The sequence below is a fragment of the Triticum urartu genome, chromosome 7 (genome assembly GCF_003073215.2).
Source record: "Triticum urartu cultivar G1812 chromosome 7, Tu2.1, whole genome shotgun sequence".
Lineage (NCBI taxonomy): Eukaryota > Viridiplantae > Streptophyta > Magnoliopsida > Poales > Poaceae > Triticum > Triticum urartu.
Genome location: NC_053028.1, coordinates 420,408,714 through 420,424,158, shown reverse-complemented (window position 1 = coordinate 420,424,158; position 15,445 = coordinate 420,408,714). Strand labels below are relative to the sequence as shown.

Sequence of the window (15,445 nt, the reverse complement as noted above, 5' to 3'; positions counted from 1 at the left end):
CATGGTTTAGTTTGTGAAGATCTAGCTAGAGCTTGAAATGTACTATGATTTGAAATCAACATAAAGTGGATTCAAAAAAATCGAGTTCGAGTTCATATAGTACACATAGTTCATATGTAACTCGAGACTAATCATGTGGTGTGCTGTGAAAATAATACACAAACGATGGTTTAACTTGACAATAATGACGATTGTAGATCTTATTAAAATATAGAAACGAATTCAAATGCTTTGACTTCACAACAATCATTATTGTAGATCTTACTCAAATAGAGAAATGAATTCAAATTTAGTTCATATTGAAGCGGTAGTATATACGTTTGGAATGCATTAAAACGTTCATTTGAGTACTATGTTGCATGCATTATACACGTAGCGAAATATTTTAATTGAATATAACATGAATTCAAAGTTTTGAACGACATTTGTAGTGCGAATTGATTTGGTACAGTACATGTTAGGCTTGTCCGGAAATTTCAACCCGCGCCTTGTTAGCCCGAAATATTTAAGATATATCTTTGTCTCATTGTGCTCCGACAACTCCCTCCATCTCAACCCGCACCTTGCTATTCCAAAATTACAACGCGCGCGAAAACTCCCACCTCCTGTGAAATCCCGACACGAGAAATGCCCGTGATACCCCTAAACCAAAAGAACTGCCTCAAATCGGTGGGGGTACTTTCGTAACTTACCCCACATTTCAGACAAGCGCATCCCTAAGCCATGGTTCCCCACTCCCATCCCATCTACCCACCCATTCGTACACCGAGGCTGGGAAAACCCGCGAAGCCCCACACCCTCCTCCGTCCGCCACCCAACCGGAGCCTCTTCCCCGATGACCTCATCCACAGCAACACCTCGACGTCCCTCATCCATCGTACCAGATGAGGATCCGTCGTCAATCTGGTCGTCCCGCCGGTTCAGCCACCCCGTCCCTCGATGTTCCCCTCGTCTTTTGTGCCACCTCCATTCCCACACCGTCGTCTATACCTGCACCACCGGAAGAGCATCATCATCACCGTTTCCTCGGATGAAGCTGCGGCCTAATCGGCGCCACCAAAGAGGTTGTACACTAATCGCCGCATTTTCTTCTTGATTCGATCTCACGGTGCTGCCAGCGCTCGGTCCCGAGCCGACACGGTGCGGCTCCATCCACGGCGGCGTCGCCGGCCACTTCCTCCACGGCGTCGCTCCCTCGGCGGCGGCGGCCACATCAGTAGGAGCTGCTGCTGCTTTAGCTCTCGCTCGCACTGCTGCTCTCGCTCTTGCTTGCGATGTTGCTCCGATTTAGCTACACTTCAGTCGAACGAATCGACTTTTGGGTCAGTCGATTTTCAGGGGGTGGGGAGCTCGCCGGAGTTAAGGAAGAACCATCCGCAGCAGGGAGGGGGGCTCGCCGAAGAGGTACTCCACTATCTATCTTAGGGTTCAGGGTGGGGGCGGTGGTCGCCGGCGGTGGTGGGGCGGTGGCGTGGGGATCACCGGAGAAAAAGCTCGGCACAGGGGGGGCCTACAGGGATGGCCGGGGCAGCGGCGGACTGGCGGTGGGGAGTGTTATCGGGGCGGGCGGGGCGGCGCACCGCCGGCCGCGGGCGGCAGGGGGCGGCTGTTTGGCCGGTGGTGGCTGGCGGCTCAGGGGGGTGGAGGTTGAAGATGAACTACAGGCCCTTGATTTCGTATCCAACGGCTGCAAAATCGACTGACCGGAGATGAAAAATTCAGTCGACTGACGTGTAGCCTCACCTCTAGTGCATTCAGTTTCGACAGTAAAATTCAGTTTCGACAGCAAAATTCAGTTTCAACGGTTAAGTTCAGTTTCGGTAGTTAAATTCAGTTTCGACAGTTAAGTTCAGAGATGAGCGGCTGATGTATACATCTAGCACTTTGTGGTTATGTATTTTACGTCATCTATTGGAGATGATATTAGAATTCCACGCAGGTTAGCATTGTCTCTCTTGTCCTGCTTCAGCCTCGGCGTCGTACAACTCACCGGAGCTGCTCCAACGACGAAACCCTCCATCATAGCGGAGCAGTACCTCGGGCTCCATCTCCAGACACCTAAGATCTTCTTCCCCTCCTCCGATAGCCAAGTCAGCCGGAGCATCCTCACCGGCCAACCCAATCACGCTGAGATCAACATGGCTTCGCCAAAGAGGTTGTACACTTGTTGCATATCTTTTTTACTCTACATGTTATATATATTGTCCACTGAGCACACGGAGTAACGGGAAATACGATCATTTTATCCTACTATATGACAAGCAGTGAGGTACCAGGCAACTTAGCTATCCATGATGGACTCTCTTGAACGCCATCATTATTTATCTCTGCGCGTTTGAGTTGTGCATTTGTCGATTGCCCTGGGAGTTGAGCTAGTAGGGCAGTGGCCTGGGTCCAAAGTAATAGAAGTAGCACAAAAACATTTTTTTAGTGTAGGCTTTTCCTTGCTCAAGCCTGCCTACTGGAATCGTCAGTGCTTGAAAGGAAAAGTGAATGAAAAACATAGGAATTCGAAAGTTTCATATGGTACTACTTTTCATGAATTTGGTGCAAAGGAATGGAGCAAAGAAAAACTGTAGGATTTGTTCGTTTAGTGACTCCTTGAAAGAAAAACTGTAGGAATTTTAATTTCCACTTGTCCTCCTTTTCAAATTCCTATTCATGAAGCACAAGACTAAGAGGTAGTAGCATAATAGCATTATAACCGTACATTTTCTTGTGGTTTGACTTAATCTCACCATGCTTATTTGCATCCTGTGATCTTCCCATTCTTGTGAACCAAACACCCAGATTGGCAGAAATCCTCTGTTTTTAAATTCTCTGTTTTGCACGTGCATTCCTATCCTATTCCTATCTATTTCCTATCCCTGCATTGTTAGAATCCTAAAATTCAAACAAGCCCTTACACAATTACTTCTATTACAGATATGTGTCAAAGAAAACCTTGTGTGGTTTGTCCTGCTCCTGCGGTGCTGTGTTCCACCCTAGCTCAGTTGCTCCAACGACGAAAGGGTTCACCACAGCAGGGATCCGCTCTCCAGACTGTCTTTCGCCGCCTCAGATCTTCTTCCCCGCCGCTGGCAGCCACGACAACTGCATTACCATCATCAACTGAGCAGATGACCTTGAGGACTACATGGGTCCGCAAGAGAGGTCGCACTCTTCCGTGTCTGCTTACGTTATGCGTCGCTTAATATGATGACATGCTACTTTATCGTGGTGTTCACCTATTAGACTCTGAGTCAGGTCCAAACTTATGATGAAACTTGAGTTTTTAAATGGTTGTGGGGTACATATTGGGGCAGCAATCCGTATTATCTGTCTACTATCTGGTTAATCTCGGGTGTCTACTATGAGTTTCATGTTGGGTGCAAACAAACATTAAAGGAGCCATTATCTGTATTTTTTAACTAAAGCTATTAGCTGCCTGCTATCATTGGTTTTGGGTCTATCCATAGTTTGCTACCATCACTCTGGATTTGTGCATGCACTCCTTACATAATCTCACTATGTTTTATTCCTATGCATGTCAGATATTGTACACAATGGAACTGAACATGTAGAGAAAAAGAGACGAGCCTTGCGTGGCAATAAAATTTCATGCAGACGTCGCTCCATGGTGGGCGCAAAGGAAGCCCCCCCTCCACCCATTCCGGATCGTAATCAAGAGGAAGATAACTGTTCTAAGGGGGATTCAGAAGCAGAAGACCACTCCAATTTACCTCATGAGTTCTTCGCTCTAACTTGGCATGCTGATGTTGGTTATATCATGCATATGGTGCCTTGCATTGCTTACTTTATACATCAAATATGTCAACTGCTTAGTTTAGACATGCTTTGTGTGAATGCCATCTATTTAGTTTATTCATCGTTTATGTGAATTATGCAATGCCATCTTGTTTAGCCAGGCATCATATATGTGAATTTTGCAATGCCATCCTGCTTAGCCAGTCATCTTATATGTGAATTATATCAGATCATCCTTTTTTTTGTTACGTATTACATTTGTCAACAATGTTAGGACATTCAACTACTCTTCGTGTGCATCAGCCATTTGTCACGGTGATGGAAAATTCTGGAGTGAAAACAAGGTCTTCAGAGCAGACTATGCTATCTGACAAAGCACATATCTCGCTGGTTACGGATAGCTCCTCAGAGGAGGATTCAGAGACAGATGACCAGTCCTATTTCCCCCGAGGTGTATGCTCTAATTAACTTGGCAGGGTTATGTTTCTCATATCGTGCGTATGGTGTCTTGCATTGTGATGTCATTTGATTAGTTTAGACATGCTTTGTGTGAATGCCACCTGTTTAGTGTCTAATTACCATATATGTGAATTATGCATTGCCATCTTGTTGCAAGACATTATATATGTGAATTATGCAATGCTATCTTGTTGCAAAGGCATTATATATGTGAATTATGCAATGCCATGCTGTTGAGCCAATCATCATGTATGTGAATTATATCATGCTATCATTTTTTTGTATTACGTGTTCCATTTGTCGACAACGTTTGTATATTCAACTACTCTTCCTGTGCATCAGCCATTTGAAGCGGTGATGGAAGTATCTGGAATGAAAACAAGGTATTCAGAGCAGACAATGCTACCTGCTGAAGCAGACATCTTGCTGGATACAGAGAGCTCCTCAGAGGAGGATTCAGAGACTGATGACCAGTCCTATTTCCCCCCTGAGGTCTATGCTCAAACTTGGCAGGGTTATATTACCCATGTCATGCATGTTGTCTTGCATTGCTTAGTTTTTACATCATATATGGATTTCCATCTGCTTACTTGCTTACAATATAAATCATATATTTGAATTATATCATGCCATCATGTTTACATACACAACATCTATCTGAATTATGGCATGGCAACCCATTTAATAAATACATCATATAGTTATATCATCTCATCTTGTTTAGTGTTTACAGCCATCATATTTTGAATTATGTCATTCTATCCGGGAATTATATCATGCTATCATGTTTCCATAGGCGGCATGTATGTGAATTATGGCATGCCAACCTGTTTAATAAACACATTATATAGTTATATCATGTCATCCTCTTTACATAGTCATCATATTTTGAACTATGTCTTTCCATCTTTTTTAGTTAGCCATCATAATGTGAAATTGTATCATGCTATCATGTTTAGTTAGCCATCATATATGTGAAATTGTGTCATGCTATCCTGTTTGGTTAGAAAACATAAATGTGAATTATTGCATGCCCTCTTTTATTCCCCACTATCCATTGCACCTATCTATCATACAATGTATGTACATTCAATTACTTTTCTTGTTTATCAGCCATTTGAATTGGAGAGGGTGATGGCAGTATCTAAGGGAGTAAGAACACGGTCTTCAGAAAAGATAGTGCTACCAGTTGATGCAGATAGAACCACGATTGTACTTGCCCAAGAACCAGCCCCACCACACATAACCCAGACTCTCGCAAATTGTACCCCTACCCAGTTGGACAGAGAACCAGCTACACCCCTTCTAACCCCAACCCCAGCAGATAGTAACCCAGTTCCAGTTGACACAGCACCGTCTCCACCACAGAGCACCCAAACACGAGCAGTTAGTAAGGGAACTGCAGTGCCCAAAGCACGAAGACCACCACTCTGAATCCCAACTCAACTCTTAAAGGAGAAGAAGAATTGTTCTCAGGTCAGGTTATGTAGCTATGGTTCATACTCCTTTGCTCTTGCATCACTGTATTTACTCAGACCAACTATTTTCAAATTTGAAGGATGGAATTGAAACTCCAATGGCGCAACAGGTATGTTTTAAACTTGTTTCTTTAACTGATTTGCTGTTCTAACTTGCCCTATATTGATTTCAGTTTCAATTGAATAAACAGTTATGTTCTCATGTCATGCACATTACAAGTGTCTCTATAGTTTCCCACACTTATATTTTGTCTATTCTGCTTTGTCTTGAACAAATATTATTTGAACTGTGTCTCTATCTTGATTTGGCAACAAAAACTAGAATGATATAGACCATAAAGTGACCATGGTACATAGATGTATGTTTGTTTCATGTTGTTATCCTGTGCACTTTACTACTGAACTGATTTACCAAAATGAGTTTTGTATACAACATGGTAAACCTGTGATGTGTCTGCTTGTTTCTCTTTTAGAATGCGGACAAAATATTGGAGAACAATACCCTGTTATGCAATTGTGAAAGAAGTAATGCAGATAAGGTTCAAGATAGTGAGACATCCGTGTTGGTCTCCAAGAAAGCTGATAAAAACTACCTTGATGACAGTGAGAGAACCCAGAAGTCCTGTCTTGATGTAGTGTTCGAGTTACTAGCCACTACTGCTGGCACAAGCTCTTTGAACCCGCTATCTGAATCAGTTCGTCTTCTTGAGTCTCAGCTTCAAGTTGAAATACATCGATCAGATGTGTCGTGACGGGAAGCTGAAGGACTGAGGAAGTCCCTGCAGAATTCAGACGCATACTTTCTGGTGCAACAGCAAGCGCTGGAGGATTTAAGCGCCAAACAAGAGAAAGTTAATAAGCTTGCTAAGCATCTTGCCAGCATTATGGGTACCCAGGATATTGTTTCTTGAGATCTTCTGAAGTGGTTTCAGTTCTGGACTTGTTTTGTTGCAGCGTTTATTTGCACTGGTCGCCAACTTTGACAACCAGTGTATATGATATGTTGCTTTGTTCCCTATATTTGCACTGGTGGCGAACTTTGATGCCCAGTGGATGTAATATGTGTAATAGCCGTGATAGCCTAGCGTAAGTTGCTTGCTTATTTATTTCCTTGTTGTCTTGTTTATTTGTTTGCTTGTAGTCAGTGTTGTTCTTTTTCCGCGGTTTGCTAGTGGCCGCAATAACCTATTTTTTAAAACTAGGCCACAATAACCATGGGCTACATATTTATTGTAGTGACACTGGGCCTTCTACGGGCCGTAGAAACAATGGGCCTTCTACGGGTCGTATCATCAATGGGCCTTCTATGGGCCGTATCATCAATGGGCCTTATACGGGCCGTATGATCGATTGCCCAAACATGGGCCAATAACATACCACTTTATGGCCGTAAACCGGCTTGAGTTGGAATCGTCCATTCATGGGCCGACCATAATGGGCCGTCGTTAATCGACCGTATTTGATGACGCTATGAAAACGGCCCAACGTATTAACGGGCCGACTGTAAGCACGGGCTGAATTTGGCCCACAAGCAGAAAATGACAGTAATGGTCCGTAAGTAACCGAATATCCGAATGCTGGAAATGAGCCCAAGCATAAATGAGCCCTGAGAAGGACGAAAGATAACATGGGCTGGAAACGGCCCAACGGAATAATGGGCCGTTAATGGGTATAAAGTGATACACTGTTCATTACGGGCCAGTTTTACCACGGGCCGTTAATGGGCCGAGGGTTACTAAGGGCCTCATATGGGCCAAAAGACGTCATGGGCCATACATGGGCTGGAAGTTAAAACGGGCTGGAATTATATTGGATGGCCCAGATGACGCTACTAGGCCTAATTCGGATAGGCCGTAAACGGGCCCTGGGTTAGCGGGTTGTAAATGGGCTATATGCGAATAGGTCATTAACAGGCTTGTCGTGGGCCGGCCCGCCACCTTTTGACCAAGTCAAATGGGTCGGCCTTTTCACAGGAATGGGCCTCTATTGGGCCGTGCCACGTGTCGACGTATCATAGGCACTTTGGGTCCAATGAGTGGATGACATCTATCCCAACGGTTAGCCGACACGTGTTTCCTCCAGCCAATGATGATTTTACACATGGAAAATCCCCATTGGTCGGGGTTGTTAACGGGTTATCGGATCCAAAACCGGACCCGATAGCTTAACGGCGTTCCGTTACGGTGGATGCCACGTGTCGGTCACCCTTGACGAAAGCACTTCTATGACGCGCGATTTATCGTCATGGAAGTGGACACTTTCGTGATGATAATTTTGGTAATGTCATGGAACACTTCTACGACAGCACAAGTATGACTATCTTGATTCTATCATAAAATTTTCATGGATGTACATGCATGACAGAAAACGTGACCTACTGTGACAAACACGTATCATCGCGGAAGTATATTTTTTTTCTAGTGTTATCAGTCTGAAGCTTTTTCACATAAGCTTTGCAGCCCCAAACTTTAAGAAATGACAACTTGGGTTTCTTGCCAAACCACAGTTCATAAGGTGTCATATCGACGAATTTAGATGGTGCCCTATTTAATGTGAATGCAGCTGTCTCTAAAGCGTGACCCCAAAATGATAGTGGTAAATCAGTGAGAGACATCATAGATCGCACCATATCTAGTAAAGTACGATTACGACGTTCAGACACACCATTACGCTGTGGTGTTCCAGGTGGCGTGAGTTGCGAAACTATTCCGCATTGTTTCAAATGAAGTCCAAACTCATAACTCAAATATTCGCCTCCACGATCAGATCGTAGAAACTTGATTTTCTTGTTACGATGATTTTCTACTTCACTCTGAAATTCTTTGAACTTTTCAAATGTTTCAGACTTATGTTTCATCAAGTAGATATACCCATATCTGCTCAAATCATATGTGAAGGTCAGAAAATAATGATACCCGCCGCGAGCCTCAACACTCATCGGACCGCATACATCAGTATGTATTATTTCCAGTAAGTCAGTTGCTCGCTCCATTGTTCCGGAGAACGGAGCCTTAGTCATCTTGCCTATGAGGCATGGTTCGCAAGCATCAAGTGATTCATAATCAAGTGATTCCAAAAACCATCAACATGGAGTTTCTTCATGCGGTTTACACTAATATGACCTAAACGGCAGTGCCACAAATAAGTTGCACTATCATTATTAACTTTGCATCTTTTGGCTTCAATATTATGAATATGTGTATCACTACGATCAAGATTCAATAAACCATTTATATTGAGCGTATGACCATAGAAGGTTTTATTCATGTAAATAGAACAAGAATTATTCTTTGACTTAAATGAATAGCCGTATTGCAATAAACATGATCCAATCATATTCATGCTCAACACAAACACCAAATAACATTTATTTTAGGTTCAACACTAATCCCGAAGGTAAAGGGAGTGTGTGATGGTGATCTTATCAACCTTGGAATCACTTCCAACACACATCATCACCTCGCCCCTAACTAGTCTCTGTTTATTTTGCAACTCCCGTTTCGAGTTAGTACTCTTAGCAACTAAACCAGTATCACATACCGAGGGGTTGCTATAAACACTAGTAAAGTACACATCAATAACATGTATATCCAATATAGCTTTGTTCACTATGCCACCCTTCTTATCCGCCAAGTATCTAGGGCAGCTCCACTTCCAGTGACCATTTCCTTTGCAGTAGAAGCACTCAGTTTCAAGCTTGGGTCTAGCTTTGGGCTTCTTCACAGGAGTGAAAACTTGTTTATCATTCTTCTTGAAGTTCCCTTTCTATCCCTTTGCCCTTTTCTTCAAACTAGTGGTCTTGTTAACCATCAACACTTGATGCTTTTCTTGATTTCTACCTTCGCTGATTTTAGCATCACGAAGAGCTTGGGAATTGTTTTCGTTATCCCTTGCATATTACAGTTCATCACGAAGTTCTAGTAACTTGGTGATAGTGACTAGAGAACTTTGTCAATTACTATCTCATCTGGAAGATTAACTCCCACTTGATTCAAGCAATTGTAGTACCCAGACAATCTGAGCACATGCTCACTGGTTGAGCTATTCTCCTCCATCTTGTAGGAAAAGTATTGTCAGAGGTCTCATACCTCTTGACACGGGCATGAGTATGAAATACCAATTTCAACTCATGGAACATCTTATATGCTCCATGGCGTTCAAAAATTTTGAAGTCCCGGTTCTAAGCCGTAAAGCATGGTGCACTAAACTATCAAGTAGTCATCATACCGAGCTTGTCAAACGTTCATAACATATGCATCTTCTCCTGCAATAGGTCTGTCACCTAGCGGTGCATCAAGGACATAATTCTTCTATGCAGCAATGAGGATAATCCTCGGATCACGGACCTAGTCCGCATCATTGCTACTATCATCTTTCAACATAGTTTTTCTCTAGGAACATATCAAAAAAAGACGGGGAGCTACATCGCGAGCTATTGATCTACAACATAGTTATGCAAATACTATCAAGACTAAGTTCATGATAAATTAAAGTTCAATTAATCAAATTACTAAAGAACTCCCACTTAGATAGACATCCCTCTAATCATCTAAGTGATCACGTGATCCATAACAACTAAACCATGTCCGATCATCACGTGAGATGGAGTAGTTTTCAATGGTGAACATCTCTATGTTGATCATATCTACTATGTGATTCATGTTCGACCTTTCGGTCTCAGTGTTGCGAGGCCATATCTGCATATGCTAGGCTCGTCAAGTTTAACCCGAGTATTCTACGTGTGCAAAACTGGCTTGCACCCGTTGTATATGAACGTAGTGCTTATCACACCCGATCATCACGTGGTGTCTCGGCACGATGAACTATAGAAACGGTGCGTACTCAGGGAGAACACTTATACCTTGAAATTTAGTGAGAGATCATCTTATAATGCTACCGCCGAACTAAGCAAAATAAGATGCATAAAGGATAAACATCACATGCAATCAAAATATGTGACATGATATGGCCATGATCATCTTGTTCCTTTGATCTCCATCTCCAAAGTACCATGATGATCTCTATCGTCACCGGCATGACACCATGATCTCTATCAACGTGTCTTCACATGGTCGTCTTGCCAACTATTGCTCTTGCAACTATTGTTATCGCATAGCGATAAAGTAAAGCAATTTATTTGGCGCTTGCATCTTATGCAATAAAGAGACAACCATAAGGCTTCTGCCAGTTGCCGATAACTTCAACAAAACATGATAATCTCATACAACAATTTATATCTCATCACATCTTGAACATATCACATCACAACATGCCCTACAAAAACAAGTTAGACGTCCTCTACTTTGTTGTTGCAAGTTTTACGTGGCTGCTACGGGCTGAGCAAGAACCGTTCTTACCTGCGCATCAAAAACCACAATGCGGTATAGTGATTGCATCAAAAACCACAACGCGGTATAGTGATTGCTTTTTGATCTTCAGAAAGAACCTTGTTCATTGAATCCGATTCAACTAAAGTTGGAGAAACAGACACCCACTAGCCACCTGTGTGCGAAGCACGTCGGTAGAACCAGTCTCGTGTAAGTGTACGCGTAATGTCGGTCTGGGCCGCTTCATCCAACAATGCCGCTAAATCAAGAATCAAATAGTGATGGCAAGCAATATGTATATACCCACGCCCACAACTCCTTTGTGTTCTACTCGTGCATATAACATCTACGCATAAACCTGGCTTGGATGCCACTGTTGGGGAACGCAGTAATTTCAAAAAAATTCCTACGCACACGCAAGATCATGGTGATGCATAGCAACGAGAGGGGAGAGTATCGTCTGCGTACCCTCGTAGACCGTAAGCAGAAGTGTTATGACAACGCAGTTGATGTAGTCGTACGTCTTCACGATCGACCGATCCAGCACCGAAGGTACGACACCTCCGCGATCTGCACACGTTCGGCTCAGTGACGTCCCGCGAACTCACGATCCAGTAGAGCTTCGAGGGAGAGTTCCGTCAGCACGACGGCATGATGACGGTGATGATGTTGCTACCGGAACAGGGCTTCGCCTAAGCACCGCTACGATATTATCGAGGTGGATTATGGTGGAGGGGGGCACAACACACGGCTAAAAGATCAATGATCAACTTGTGTGTCTATGGGGTGCCCCCTCCCCCGTATATAAAGGAGTGGAGGAGGGGAGGGGCCGGCCCTCTCTATGGCGCGCCCTAGGGGAGTCCTACCCCCACCGGGAGTAGGATTCCCCCCTTCCATGTAGTAGGAGTAGGAGAGAAGGAAGGGGAGGAGAGGAGAAAGGAAAGGGGGGCAGCCCCCTCCCAATTTGGATTGGGCTAGGGGGGTGCGTCTGCCACCTTTTCCTTCTCTCTCCTCTTTTACACTAAGGCCCAATAAGGCCCATATACTCCCTGGGGGGTTCCGGTAACCTCCCGGTACTCCGGAAAATGCCCGAACTCATCCGGAACCATTCCGATGTCCAAACATAGGCTTCCAATATTTCGATCTTTATGTCTCGACCATTTCAAGACTCCTCATCGTGTCCGTGATCAAATCCGGGACTTCGAACTACCTTCGGTACATCAAAACACATAAACTCGTAATATCGCTCGTCACCGAACGTTAAGTGTGCGGACCCTACGGGTTCGAGAACTATGTAGACATGAACGAGACATGTCTCCGGTCAATAACCAATAGCGGAACCTGGATGCTCATATTGGTTCCTACATATTCTACGAAGATCTTTATCGGTCAAACCGCATAACGATATACGTTGTTCCCTTTGTCATCGGTATGTTACTTGCCCGAGATTCGATCATCGGTATCTCAATACCTAGTTCAATCTCGTTACCGGCAAGTCTCTTTACTCGTTCCGTAATGCTACATCACGTAACTAACTCATTAACTACATTGCTTGCAAGGCTTATAGTGATGTACATTACCGAGAGGGCCCAGAGATACCTCTCCGACAATCGGAGTGACAAATCCTAATCTCGATCTATGCCAACTCAACAAGTACCATCGGAGACACCTGTAGAGCACCTTTATAATCACCCAGTTACGTTGTGACATTTGATAGCACACAAAGTGTTCCTCCGGTATTCGGGAGTTGCATAATCTCATAGTCAGAGGAACATGTATAAGTCATGAAGAAAGCAATAGTAATATACTAAACGATCAAATGCTAAGCTAACGAAATGGGTCAAGTCAATCACATCATTCTCTAATGATGTGATCCCGTTAATCAAATGACAACTCATGTCTATGGCTAGGAAACTTAACCATCTTTGATTCAACGAGCTAGTCAAGTAGAGGCATATTAGTGATACTCTGTTTGTCTATGTATTCACACATGTACTAAGTTTCCGGTTAATACAATTCTAGCATGAATAATAAACATTTATCATGATATAAGGAAATAAATAATAACTTTATTATTGCCTCTAGGGCATATTTCCTTCACGGTCGACATCCAACCTCGAACGACTAGGAAGGCAGCAGCTGCAATATTGCCTCGCACCATCGCCCCTCTATCTAGTGCGGCAGCCGACGCCACCCAAGAGCGGAGCTGGTGGGGCCACCATAACTGCCACCTCGAACATCGCCTCCTTAAGTCACCTCGGCTAGCCACCCCTGAAGCCAAGATGTGTGTCCAAGGACATGGCGCCAACATCTCGCGAGGAGAGAAGCCCTGTCTCCATCGTCCGTGAGCGGGTGGTTTCTGGCGGTTTCTTCCGGTGGTGGCAAGGGGAGTGATGAGGGGAGGGGAGGTCGGGGATGGTGATGCACTGATGCCCGCACCCCTTGGAGTGACACGGACACCAATAACAACTTGATTATTACTATGGCTACCCGCTATGTGCTTTACCCCCAGCTTGCCAAAATATAGTGCATCGTTTTTTAGGAGAAAATATATTGCATCTTAACGACAACATGCGTAGGATGACTTATAAGAAGTTTTCTAAGGCTCTATGCATTGGCTTGTTGTGCCCCGACTACAGGTGAATTATACAATTTCATTAATTCAGAGACACAGACCGACCTTAGCTCAGTTGGTAGAGCGGAGGACTGTAGTGTTGCAGATCAATCCTTAGGTCGCTGGTTCGAATCCGGCAGGTCGGAAATATTTTTTTAATTATTTGTTCTCAGTCCTATCGCTGTTATCTCCTTCCTCTCCTTTTTTTCGTTCTTTCTGTTTATAATCCTTTTTGTCATGTGATGTACTTTCGAAATATGTTCTCAGTCCTATCGCTGTTATCTCCTTCCTCTCCTTTTTTTCGTTCTTTCTGTTTATAATCCTTTTTGTCATGTGATGTACTTTCGAAATATGTTCTCAGTCCTATCGCTGTTATCTCCTTCCTCTCCTTTTTTTCGTTCTTTCTGTTTATAATCCTTTTTGTCATGTGATGTACTTTCGAAATATGTTCTCAGTCCTATCGCTGTTATCTCCTTCCTCTCCTTTTTTTCGTTCTTTCTGTTTATAATCCTTTTTGTCATGTGATGTACTTTCGAAATATGTTCTCAGTCCTATCGCTGTTATCTCCTTCCTCTCCTTTTTTTCGTTCTTTCTGTTTATAATCCTTTTTGTCATGTGATGTACTTTCGAAATATGTTCCCAACAAATCAGAGAGATGTGCGGCAATATGTAGAAGTTGCCGCCGCAGACCCGATCAATTCTGCTATAATGGGTAAAATCATCCCTTTGCCTTTTCTTGTCATGGTCATTCGGCCTGCCCTTGGAGATCAACATGAAATCCATGCAGATGTAGCCATCAACCCAACATCTATCTCCACAGTATATTGCATCTTAGGATATATGCAAGATACTCCCTCCGGTCCCAAAATACTCGTCAAAGAAATAGATGTATCTAGACATATTTTAGTGCTAGATACATCCAATTTTATCACACAGAGGGAGTATGACATAAACACAACTGGGGAAACTGACAAACAATCTGAGATGCTCAGAAGTATGCATATCAATATTGTAGAAGGAATCATTACTTATTACTGTCATCAAGCCATGTATCTAAGTCATGGGCAAAAACGTCTTATGTTGACAGAAATCCTCAGGAAACGTGGCAACAAACCTCAGCCTCAATAGTTGATGTTTGTGTAACCACATCAAACATGAAATGGCCGTAACTTCTCGGGGATCAGCTCCCAAATTAAGGAGGAAAAAACGCCGTGGAGTTGCCAACTCTCTTATTAATTTACAAAACTGGTTACTTCTTATGCGCTGGTGATCAAGCAACTGAAACTAAATTTGCACCTAGTGTCTTTTCTTGGGCCACCTTCTCCAAAGAATTCTTGGAAACACGATAACACAGCACCTTTCATTTACAAAAGCAGCCTCCTGATGTCGCTGAAGTTCAATGCCAGCTCCGTGAAAAACTTGCCTGTTCCACAATGTGACATACAAGGAAGAATGTAAATGACACGAGAGCAGACAGGTGAAATTACAGGGCTAAGACGATCAATACCTCCTACTTGCCCATCAAATATACGATGATCAGCAGACAGTGTCAGCATCATCTTTGTTACTACAGCAGCCTTCTCTGTTCCTGGACAAAGCAACATGAGTTTAAATATGAATGCAACTATTTTGAGCAGGGCGTCACATATTCAAGAAAATATACCGTCATTGTCCATCACAGGCACCACAACCTTGTTACCCCGACCAACAGCGAGAATGCCAGCCTGGCAGAAAGATATGAAACACGATTATCGGTACAAACTCAAAGGACCTCCTTATGACAGGACAAGGGACAAGGAGGAACCTGTGGAGGATTAATG

General features: G+C 43.5%; 1 long non-coding RNA gene and 1 other non-coding gene across 2 annotated transcripts; one reads left to right on the top strand and one right to left on the bottom strand.

Moving 5' to 3' along the window:
* Positions 1-13,686: 13,686 nt before the first annotated feature.
* On the top strand, positions 13,687-13,771 carry TRNAY-GUA. Its single transcript is given in 2 exon segments — positions 13,687-13,723; positions 13,736-13,771. It is a non-coding gene; the product is annotated as a tRNA-Tyr (tRNA).
* Positions 13,772-14,589: 818 nt separating this feature from the next.
* On the bottom strand, positions 14,590-15,445 carry LOC125520640. The gene is made up of 4 exons (XR_007288779.1): positions 15,430-15,445; positions 15,289-15,349; positions 15,133-15,213; positions 14,590-15,048 (listed from the first exon to the last, which is right to left on the bottom strand). It is a non-coding gene; the product is annotated as an uncharacterized LOC125520640 (long non-coding RNA).